This window comes from Vitis riparia, chromosome 14 (genome assembly GCF_004353265.1).
Source record: "Vitis riparia cultivar Riparia Gloire de Montpellier isolate 1030 chromosome 14, EGFV_Vit.rip_1.0, whole genome shotgun sequence".
NCBI classification, from domain to species: domain Eukaryota; kingdom Viridiplantae; phylum Streptophyta; class Magnoliopsida; order Vitales; family Vitaceae; genus Vitis; species Vitis riparia.
In genome coordinates, this window is record NC_048444.1 from 11,036,316 (window position 1) to 11,047,811 (window position 11,496).

At 34.1% G+C, this 11,496-nt stretch overlaps 1 long non-coding RNA gene across 1 annotated transcript; it reads left to right on the forward strand.

The window, feature by feature from the left end:
- The first annotated feature begins 4,493 nt into the window (after window positions 1–4,493).
- LOC117929840 lies at window positions 4,494–6,586 on the forward strand. The gene is made up of 2 exons (XR_004653810.1): window positions 4,494–4,747; window positions 5,525–6,586. It is a non-coding gene; the product is annotated as an uncharacterized LOC117929840 (long non-coding RNA).
- Window positions 6,587–11,496: the final 4,910 nt, after the last annotated feature.

Here is an 11,496-nt window from a genome sequence, read left to right on the forward strand (position 1 = left end):
AGGAAGTCTGAACTCCATGGGAACTAATGGTCCTTGGTTTATCAAGTAAGCTGCAGTGCTAACAGCATCAGCCCAAAAAGTTTTTGGTAGTCCAGCATGCAACCTCATACTTCTAGCACGCTCATTGAGAGTTCTGTTCATGCGCTCAGCCACACCATTCTGCTGTGGTGTCACAAGAATGGTTTTCTCCATCCTAATTCCCTATGCAGCACAATACTCACTGAACCCTCCATCTATATACTCTCCTCCATTATCTGACCTCAAACATTTTATTTTCAAACCTGTTTCTGTCTCAACCATGACCTTCCACTTCTTAAAAGTTTCAAATACATCAGATTTATTTTTCAGAAAATAAACTCATACCTTTCTACTTGAGTCATCAATAAAAGTGATGTAGTACCTTGAACCTCCTAGGGATGCAACCGGAGAAGGCCCCCACAAATCAGTGTGTACTAGTTCCAATTTTTCAGCCTTTGGTGTCCTGCCAGTTTTCAAGAAGCTCACCTTTTTTTGCTTTCCTAAGATGCAACTTTCACACATGTCAAAATCAATGGACTTCAATTCTGGTAGTTTTCCTTTTGACAATAACATCTTCATCCATTTCTCACTCATGTGACCAAGTCTGCGGTGCCATAGGCTTGTATTAGTACTTGCATCAGCAACTGCAATTGTGTCTCTTGGACATGAGGTCATATACAAAGTACCAGTCTTCTTTCCACGGGCCAATACCCTAGCTCCCTTTGTAACCTTCCAAGTACCACCAACAAATAGTATTGCATGTCCTTCATCATCAAGTTGTCCAACAGAAATCAGATTCCTCCTCAGGTCAGGAATATGTCGAACCTTCTCCAGTAACCAAACAGACCCATTGGGCAACGATATCCGGACGTCTCCCAGACCCACAACATCCAAGGCTGAACCATCAGCCAAATACACCTTACCAAAATCACCTGCAACATAATTCTATATGATTTATCGGTGTGAAGTGGTGTGAAACGAAGCTCCTGAATCCAAAACCCAATCATCAAGTGGACTGTCTACTGCAAGAAGTAATGCATCATGTGCCTCTTCTGTTACAGCATTAGCAGAATCATCTTCATTCTTCTTCTTAGGGCTTTTGCATTGCCTTTTAAAGTGACCTGTTTTCCCACAATTCCAGCATTGTACTTGTTGGCCTGATCTAGATTTGCTTCTGTTCCGATTAGAATTTCTGGAATTTGATCTACCCCGATTTGAATTTCTGTCATTATCTTTGCCTCTTGTCTCAAGGTTTAGGGCAGAACCAGATCCTGAGGTTTCACCTGCATCTTTTCGGCGAATCTCCTCAGCCAGAATTAAATCTCGTATATCATTGTACTTGAGCTTTTCCTTTCCCGTAGAATTGCTTACTACCATCCTCATTGCCTCCCAACTGTTTGGCAAAGAAGCCAAGACGATCAGAGCACAAATCTCATCATCAAAATCAATTTCTACAGACGACAATTGATTTGTGATTGTATTAAATTCATTAAGATGTTGTGCTACTGATGTATTCTTTGCCATCTTCAAATTGAACAATTTCTTCATCAGATGCACCTTATTGTTTGCGGACGACTTTTCATACATACCGGATAAAGTCTTCATCAAATCTGTTGTGGTCTTCTCCTTTACAACATTATGTGCAATAGACCTAGACAGAGTTAACCTAATAACTCCTAGAACATGTCTATCAAGAAGCGCCCATTCCTCAGCCTTCATACTCTCAGGTTTTGTCCCCAAAAGAGGCAGATGCAATTTCCTCCCATAGAGATAATCTTCAATTTGCATCCTCCAATACGCAAAGTTTGTGCCATCAAACTTTTCTATTCCAGACGCCTTTCCTGCTTCCTCTGCCATTGCTCCCACTCAAACCTAGCCCTAGGCTCTGATACCAGTTGTAGGGAATTAAACCGAATTCCCAACCCGTGAGTAGCAAAAATTAGAGAAAACACACGCCAAAGAAAAACAATCACACGCACAAGACAGTATTTACGTGGTTCGGCAATTTGCCTACATCCACGGAGTTGCAGGGATATCACTATTATCAGGGAAGAATACAGAGTACGACATGGCGGCTACAATATTCTCTCTATATATATAACATGACAACCCCACCACACTAAAAAACCCTAATTACAAAAGGTGGTTCCACAATGGGCTAAACGGGCCCAACAGGCCTCAACAAATCTCCCATTAAAAAGCCATGCAATATTATTCGGGTCGGGTCGTCAAACCGGATCAAACAAAACTAGGCTCCACAAAGCCCAACAATATTAATATCTAATATGCCTAGGAGATACATGCACCCTTAAGAGAGATTTAGGAGTCGGATAGGTTTTTCCAAGATTCCACCAAAAGCAAGGAAAGTACATAGAACTAAAGAGAAAAAGGGATATGGAGATATATTTCTACTAAAAATTCTGGAAGAATACGTATCTTATGTTCTAACTATGCAAGAATGGAGGCTGGTTGTGCAGCTAAGTGGCTGAGCAATGGTAGCTAAATAGACAAGTGCTATGGATAAAACTTATAGAATAGAATGAAGTCAAACTGTACAAGAATGATAAAAATATTCTGATGGAGCATTTATAGGAGGAAAATTAGCTCACGTGAGAGCATAATTCCACAAATGAAGATGAGGAAAAAAATTAAGATCTACTATAGTCAAATGCAAGAGAATCACAAGGGAGCAAAGGACTAATGAAAGTGGAGAGAAGCTAATCAAAATGAAGTAAAGGGGAATTAGAATGAAGAGGGGATGTCAAAGAAGCAAAAAAGGGAAGGAAGAATATTATACAGCCAAAATCACGAAAGAAAAATATTTTTAAGATTAACTTATAGATAATAATATAGTCATTAATCTCTAGAAACCACCTCCAATAAACACGTTGATCAACTTTATATATCTTTACTTCTTTCAATCCACTTATTCTTTATGCAATAGGAGTTGTAGCTTAGCTTACTATTCCCTTTATGAGATTTTGAGTCCTTGATGCTTCAACGCAAGCCAAGAACATATAGTAGTTTAGATCCTTTATCTTATTGCCCAATTCAGCTAGACCAGGAGAATAGTGGCGAACGGTGATCTCAAACCCCATTCAATCAATTGAGCCCATCTCAACTTGCTATATATCCAGTAGGTGGATTAGTAGAGATTTAATCCAAATGGACTTTGGCATGCCCACGCACTAGCTAGCTGCATCAACATCACGTGTCAAAAGATCTTTGATGCCTCTTCCCAGGGTATTTCTGAGATGGAACGCTTGGGACGACAGTGCCCATTTTAGAATAGAGTCATTGGTTGCTAATTTACAAATGATTGTTAGGTGGGTGTTTTTAGGTCTCCACTAATTTACAAATGATAGTCAGGTGGGCGTTTTTAGGTGTCCACCTCGCAGCCTTTCATAGGTGTGGACCGTGTGGTTTAGATACGAAGATAAATGGGTTAGGGGTAGGTTGGAACACTTTTTTTAAAAATCCAAGACAAGTTCAATATTGACTTGTCTCATTCTACCTCATACCATATATATAAATTAAAAAATAATTACATTTATTTATCTATTATTATTATTTTTAATACATATAAAATAAAAAATAAAAAATATTAGTTCTCAAACAATCAAGTTGTAAAATTTATAATATTTTTTTATAAAATATTTTATTTTTAATATAGTGAAAAACTTTAAAAATTAAAAATATAAATAAATAAAATATTAAAGGAGGTGCGAATATAAGAAATTCCTATACTGATCTTGCCTTATTTAAATCATAATTCTTGCTCCATTTAAGACAAAGATGAGATTGTGCTTTTGTAAATGGGGTGGAGTAGGAATGATATGCCAAACCTACCCATTTTCATTTCTATGGAGAATCATATTACTATGAATGAACCATTATGAATTATATCAAAACCTCATTCATTCCCATAGCAAATTCAAAAATTTCACAATAAGTTAAGTCTTATTTAAGATGTTTAGTCAAAATATAAAAATCAAAGATTTTTAATTTGAATGACACTCAACTAACATTTTTACATTATTTTCTATTCTAATTTAAACAAATTTAAGATTAAAAACAATCCCAAAGACTGTTTTTGATAGAATATATACTTCAAATTTGATGCTTTTAGAGGCTACAATCCTCATCTAAATTCATCAATGACTTAAAAAAAAATAAAAAGTTATTCCCCACTCAAATGCTTCCATTCCCTAACATGCACGTGATCCTATCCTAATATCATTATTATCTCAAGATGCTCCTATAAATTATTCTCATTGTAAATTCCCAACTGACTCAGGGTGAACCCCACGAAAGAACTATAAAAAACGAGGTAGTGGGCTCAATATGCAAGAAGTATAGGGGTACATTGGCAAATAAGCTAAGAAGGGGATGATATCACAAAACCTAATTTTGTATGGTAGGTGAGCATTGACCGGGGAGGGGCAGATGGGTTGTATAAGAAGGCCCCAAGGTCCTCTATCTCATCACAGATGTAAAACCATTACCATGGCTAAGCAGAAGAAGCAGAGAAAGAGACTGAGAAGAGGGAAAGAGAGATCGGAGCTACTGGAAGTTGTAGGAATGGGCTGATTGGGATAAAAATCTCATGGTGGAAACACTTAAATTTTTTTCCCAATGCCGCCCATTCCAATGATTTTCAGCTGTTCCTCCCTTTCCCTGCCATCTCAATTCCTCATATTCAGGGTTCTCCTCCACCCCCAACTACAAGGTATATTTTTCCTGTTTCTTCCATGGATTTTTATTTTTATTTTTTTGAAAGTTTTGCAATTATACATAGCGACTATATTATATGAAATTATTGCTTGGGAGAGATGGAATTACAACACACATGAATACGGCCTGGAGATGGCAGATCTGCGCAAAATCAAGTGAATTGGAACCTTTTGATCCTATTCTGCTTCTATTTTACATGCATCTAGTTATATAATTCGCATAACAGGCACAACCAACAAGGGATGGCATCCACCTTGATTATTGATGGAGTAGATGTGAGATCTAAACCTAAAGCCATCAGGAACCAGACTAAAGTTCTCAGGGTCTATGCATCTACGATTATACTTTACATAAAAGAGTGCGTCTATATATTCCTGTTAATTTCTTCATTTTAGCTTTTAATTCGATAAAATTGATGAGTGTTACAAAACAAGGGAAAAACCGAAGAAACACACCAATAAGGGAAGACAGAGAATCAAGGAATTCGAGAACCAGAATTGTGATTCAATCTTCCAAAAGCAGGTGAGCGGCCTTCACGGAAGGTCTTTGACTTTAAGCCCAAGACCTTAGATCTCCATGGGTGCGAGAGCCACTCATCTTGAATGTGTTCCAAACAAGTCAATACTAGTCTTCCAACCCTCCACTTGACCCAAAACTAAGCCCTTATGATCTTTTTCCTCCTCCCCACATATATATATATATATATATATATATTAAATTGTATTTATATTTATATTTATTATTTATTATTTATTTTGAGTTTGGTGATCAGGACTGGGTATTCAAGTGGCATATGTTATAGAGACTGAATTTCATTCTTTACATCTGGAAAATGCTTGGCGTATGATCATAACAAATGAAGTAGTCGAAAGAACAACATGAGAAAGGGTTATTTTCCTTTCTCGGTTTAGGTTTTACCAATTGGCAACTCTGAATTTTTGTTATGCTATCATGGAATTTCATTTAAACTTCATTCTTAGTACATTAACTTCTCTCCGTAGTCATGGGATCCGGGGATTGAATTCAAATGAGAATGGAATCATATCAAATACTTAAAAGAAACAGCTCACCAAATGGTATGTTTAGAGCTTTACCTTGTTCCAGTAATATTTCAGTTTTCTGCCTAGTCTCGACTTGCTATAGCCAGGAAAAGGGTCATTAAAGAAACATGGTCACATTGCTTAACCAAACTCTCTGATGGGCCCCGGCCTGCCCTGGCACTTTATGAAGGGGCCAGGCTCCTGGAACTAGTTCAAGATGCTCGGCCGAGGCATGAAACTGAAACTGCACGCCGTCTCTCTTTCATGGTACTATGTGATAGATGATTCACTTTAACCATGGTTCTATCCAACTAATCATGATTTATAACGATAAACTATAAGTTTATCACAACCTATTAGAAGACTCATGGAGGACAGATGCCATTCATTCCACATAAAGTCATTATTCTTCATCATGGAATGTGTGCCGGGATCAATTCCAGCCATGGCAGATATTGCTTGAGGTTGCTGTCAAAGATCCCATGGTCACGGAGATCAGTTTTGAGTTTGTTCTCTGCGCCATTAACAACTTCTCTTCATGGTCATCTTGCTGAGCAATGTGTCCTGAGGGTTGAATTACTTGGGAGGACAAAGTGATAAAATAAATTAGGGATAAATTTGGCTATGATGTGAATGGGAACATATCAAATCTTAAAACAATCGATTGACTACAATTCAGCTATAAATTTTAGGATATAAACACATTCATGTTAATATATGTACGAAAATATCCAACCAAGCAACACTAGGAATCTGACTCATATGAAATGAATAAATTCAGAAGAATTGTAGCATTGATTTGTTGATTGAAGCATGGGAAAACACTTCCTGGATCCTTCTTTCCAATCTTAAACCAGTGCACATAAGTAATCACTGCTCTATCCTCCAAGATACGTACCAGTAGCTTCCCAAGATATGCCACAGCATACAAAACTTTCTCTTCAAGAGAAATTTATGACCAAATTGAAATTTGATTAATTTGAAGAATGAGGCATAATTTCTTTTTAATCCTCTTCTTATGAGGAGCTTGACTTGGCTCATGTCTATCAATGGCAGAATGCTAAATCTCTTCAAGTCTTTGAACTTGATATTGTTCTTTGAACGCTTTGCAAAACTTTTTGAATCCTTGAGGGGATAAATTTTTTTTTTTTTTTTTTAATTGTTCTCAAGTATGAAAGTCTCTCCATGTTTGCTAGTGTAATTTTGAAAGCTAAGGACATCCTCTTTATAGGAGTACTAAAAGAGACATATTTGGATAGTTTTACAATTTATAAATATTATTCTTTAATTTAAGTTAATATTTATAGACATTCAAATAGTCTTAACCTTTAAAATATTATTCTTTAATTAAAATTAATATTTCAAAAATAATATTTGTATAGTTTCTAATTTATTTTTAATGAGAATTGATAGTTGTCTTTTTAATGATTAAATTGATAATTATATTTTACTTACCAAATTTTCATCATTTAATTTGATGACAAATTGTTTTCTTCTTGTGTGAGGTCCATGTGACATGTGTCACAATTTGATTTGATAAAGTCATTTTCAGGTGACTATTTTATTTTGCCACATCCGTTCTTTTATTATATGCTTTATGACGTGTGGTGAATTTTTTTTTTTGCAATAAATTAAATTAACTATTAACATATGGTCCATAATTAACTTAATTTGAGTATTTAATAAATTAGAAAAGGTTAAATTTTGCTTACAAACGCCCCCTTAAAAAGTTGTGCAAAAGTTCAATGTAAAAAGTAAACAAGTTATAATTTTTTTTTTCTTTCATAAAGTTTAAAAATATAACTTGATTAGAATATCTTTGTTATTTGAAACATTGATTGAATTTGGAATGTTTTCCAAAATGCCCTTGTGCCCAAAAAGGATCAAGTCAGAATGTAATTCAAATTATTATTATTATTATTATTATTATTATTATTATTTACTTCAACTTTTACCAAGGTTAAATTCTTTTGCGTTTAATCTTGCAAACATGTCCTAATTTTGCCTAAGTCACCCTTTTGGGTTTTTAACTTAGTAAATATTTATTTTTTATTTATACCATACATAAATTCATCTAAATTATTAGGAGCAACATGCGTTTTAAGCTAATAATTTAAAGAGCATTACTTTTTTTTAAAAAAAAAAAAAATTGATCCAAAGGTGAAAAACATGTGTTCTTGGAACAAAGTTTATTTAAGGGTCACATATGACTTATTCTTGACAAAACTTGTGAAGAACTTTCTTGAGTATTTAGAAGGATGAAAGAAAAATCTTTGAATTTGTCTTCATCTTCTACCTTGAAGGTAGATGAATAATATTTTTGTATTGTATTTGATATTCTTTTATAGGCTTGTTGAAAAATGTTTTAAGATTATACTTGATTTCGATGAAAGGATGATAAACATATGTTCTTATAGCAAATTTTAGTTGAAAGTCAATGATGGCTATAAAGAACTTTTGGAAAATGAAAGAAAAATTTTGAGTTTATCTTGTTTGGCCTTGAAGGTTGATGAGTGTCACTTTTTGTCATGCTTGATATTTTTCCATGGGCTTGTTGAAGAATGTTTGTAATGTGATCCTAACCTTTGAAGCTTTGTTGAATTCATATTGAGTTGCATCTTTTTTCTTTTTTTCTTTTTTTTTCTCTCTTTTTTCAGAATACCTCATGTTGAAGAGCTAGAGACACTTATATCTAGAGGAGAAGTTGGAGAATTTAATTTAGAATATCTAAATTTGACTTATCTAGTTTAAGGAATTTGTTTGTCTAGTTTAAGAAATTGTTTTTCTTAATTGAAGGAATTTATCTCCTTAATTTATTGATAAAGATCATTTTTTTCCTCTTCTGTTGCTACAATTTAAGCTAAGCTAGGAGGAATATGCAATTTATGCTCATGCTTTCAAGAGCATCTTCACTTTTAAACTTTTAATTGTATTAGATGCTTGAGACATATCTATAGGTTTCATATGTTAGTTTTTTAACATTTGCAATAATAACTATTCAAATGAATTAAACTTCAACTTGTGAGTAACTTTTGTCAATTTTTCTTAATTGAAAAAGATATATATATTTTTTAGAGCATAACAAAGTGTAGAACTTTGAAAATAATTGTAGTCAAATTTGATGTCACACTCTTTTCATCCTTATCAATGATGATTTTGCTCCCATTAGTATCATTTTCAAGTTCTTCAATTGATATGCTTTCACTTGTATTTGCTTTTATATTAAGCACTATATCATGTGTTCGTGTTACTAAATATTCTTCAAAAGTTTTAGGCTTGATATGCAAGATGCAATAGAGTTCCTAATGCATTCCTTGAGTGTAAATAAAAACTTTCAATAAATTTTCTTATGATTAAGAATTAAATTTCTCCTCTTGTTGATGTAATCAATCATTGGTTCACTTTTTCGCTATCCAGTATTAGTGAGTTCAAACATGTTGATGATATGACAAGTACTAAAGAAACAATTAAGAAACTCTCTTTCCATTAGCTCTAGACTATCTATAGATTAGTTTTAAAACAGGTGTACCAGTTGAATACATATTCTTTGAATGAACGAACAAATTGTTTGACTAGGTCTTCCTCTATTCTAGTACTATTACATATTTCCATAAAGTGAAATATAAGTTGTTTTAGGCTTTCCTTCCCATCAAAATATTGAAATCTTAATAGTTGGTAACCTATTGACATTTCCAAGAGCTTGATGCTCTATAGCAAGGTTTGAGATATGGGAACCTGAAAGGCCTTCTTCTTTGTTTTTAATGTTATCAATGCTGAATTACCTTAATTGACTTATTGGAACAAATCTATTTATAGAGTCTTCATAGTTCTTGAGTTAATCTTGCAACTTAGAAGCCTTAACTCTGCTTAGGGGGTTTGGGGGTTTTGTTTCTTGAGATGTAGATCCATTAGTACTATGACTTAATTCTCTCATAATCGCAATCTTGCTAATAAGGAGAGCTATTTTAGCATATTTTCTCTTGCATAGATTGAGTGAGAGTTTTATTTATTTAGCTTATGCTAATAAGTTATTGCTTTAGTGTAAATGTGTTTGTCATCATAACTGACATGATAAAATTAGAAGAGTCAACAAAATCAATGACCACATTAAGCATTGCCTTGGAACATCATGTGGAGATGTTAGAGTAAACCTACTATTAGATTCATCGTTTTCTTAAGTAGAAAATGATTTATAGTTGCTTTTCTAATTATCAAATTCACCAATTTTAATATTTTGATAATTACATTTAAATTATATGAATTTTTATTTCTTAATTTAATTTGAAGATAACTTATTTTATTTCTGTATGAGGCCCATGTGACAGGTGCTGGGAATCTTAGATTACTTTGTCTCCTGACCCCGAATCTCATAAGGTACATGTTATTTATCCTAGGCTTCTTTAGATATAATGCAATGGAAAACTATAGCTATAAAAACCAAAATGGATATTAGATCTAGAGGTTATAACTCATACTTGTAATTTGGATGTTCAGAAATTGAATCTTAAGCCGATGAAGATGTCAAAAACTCCTATATAACTCATTTGCCTGTTATTTTTCCACCCAATCTTTCCTCACATGGGTTTAAGCATAAGATAAGAGTGGGTTTCTCTTTCTCCCATGAGAATGGCTAGGGTTTCTCTCTACAAACCCTCTAAAAGATGGTAGGCAAAAGTTTAAAGTTGTAACCCTCCTAAGGTGGTATATATAGGGCTCTCTATGGGCTTAAGTGACTTGCGCCGCAATTAGGCTTGGGTCACTTAATCCAGCACCCTAGGTCCTAATTGATTAATTAGACTTATTAGGCTCCAATTAATTAATTAGCTCTATTGGACTCTAATTAATTAATTAGTTCAATCCAAAAAGACAGTTAATAAGATCTAATGCAATCTTATGCTTTTACCAAAACGCCCTTATACATACTTATGAACCATAAATCCAAATTCCTCAAAATAAGTGTGCTACCATGAACTAGGAGCTCGAGCAAAGACCACTAGAACTTATAAGAAAATATTGGCTCATTTAGAATCTAATTCTGAAGTTGACTCAACACTCTACTAGAAATAATCAACTGCACTCTAGTATCCTAAGAAATTACAATGAGCTAAAGCTCAGGTCCATGACCTATTATTCCTTGCATGTTGTAAACTCCCTATGAACTAGTGTCTGTAATATAACAGGATACTACTATCAACCTATCAAGATCACCTCTCCAATCCTTGAGTTATAAATCCTCTTATTATGTGATCAATTGACATACTCTAATTCATGAAGAGCATATGCCAAATTTTACTTAAGGAATTACTATGACCACCGATCTCATGATCTGTCATTTGGATCACCTAAAGGGATACAACGTCTCAGTCTCATGAAATATCATGGTGTTGTTTTTGAGAATACTTATTGTCATCGACTTCCATCAATAGTGACCCAATCCATATGAGATATATAACCACTTTAGGGTCTTACCTATAGGTCAAAGCCTCATATTAATTTTCAGCATAGACTCAATATCTTCTCAAGGTTAAGAGTCCATGCAATATAGTAGTTTGGTGAATCACGACAATCCGATAACCTTATGTTATGACTCATTGTAAGTCCTATCTAATATGTAACTATACACACTATGCACTCATCATAGGAAACCTATTCCAACAGTTAAGACAAGTCATCCTTAAAATTAGGAGGTAATGCACTACAACCA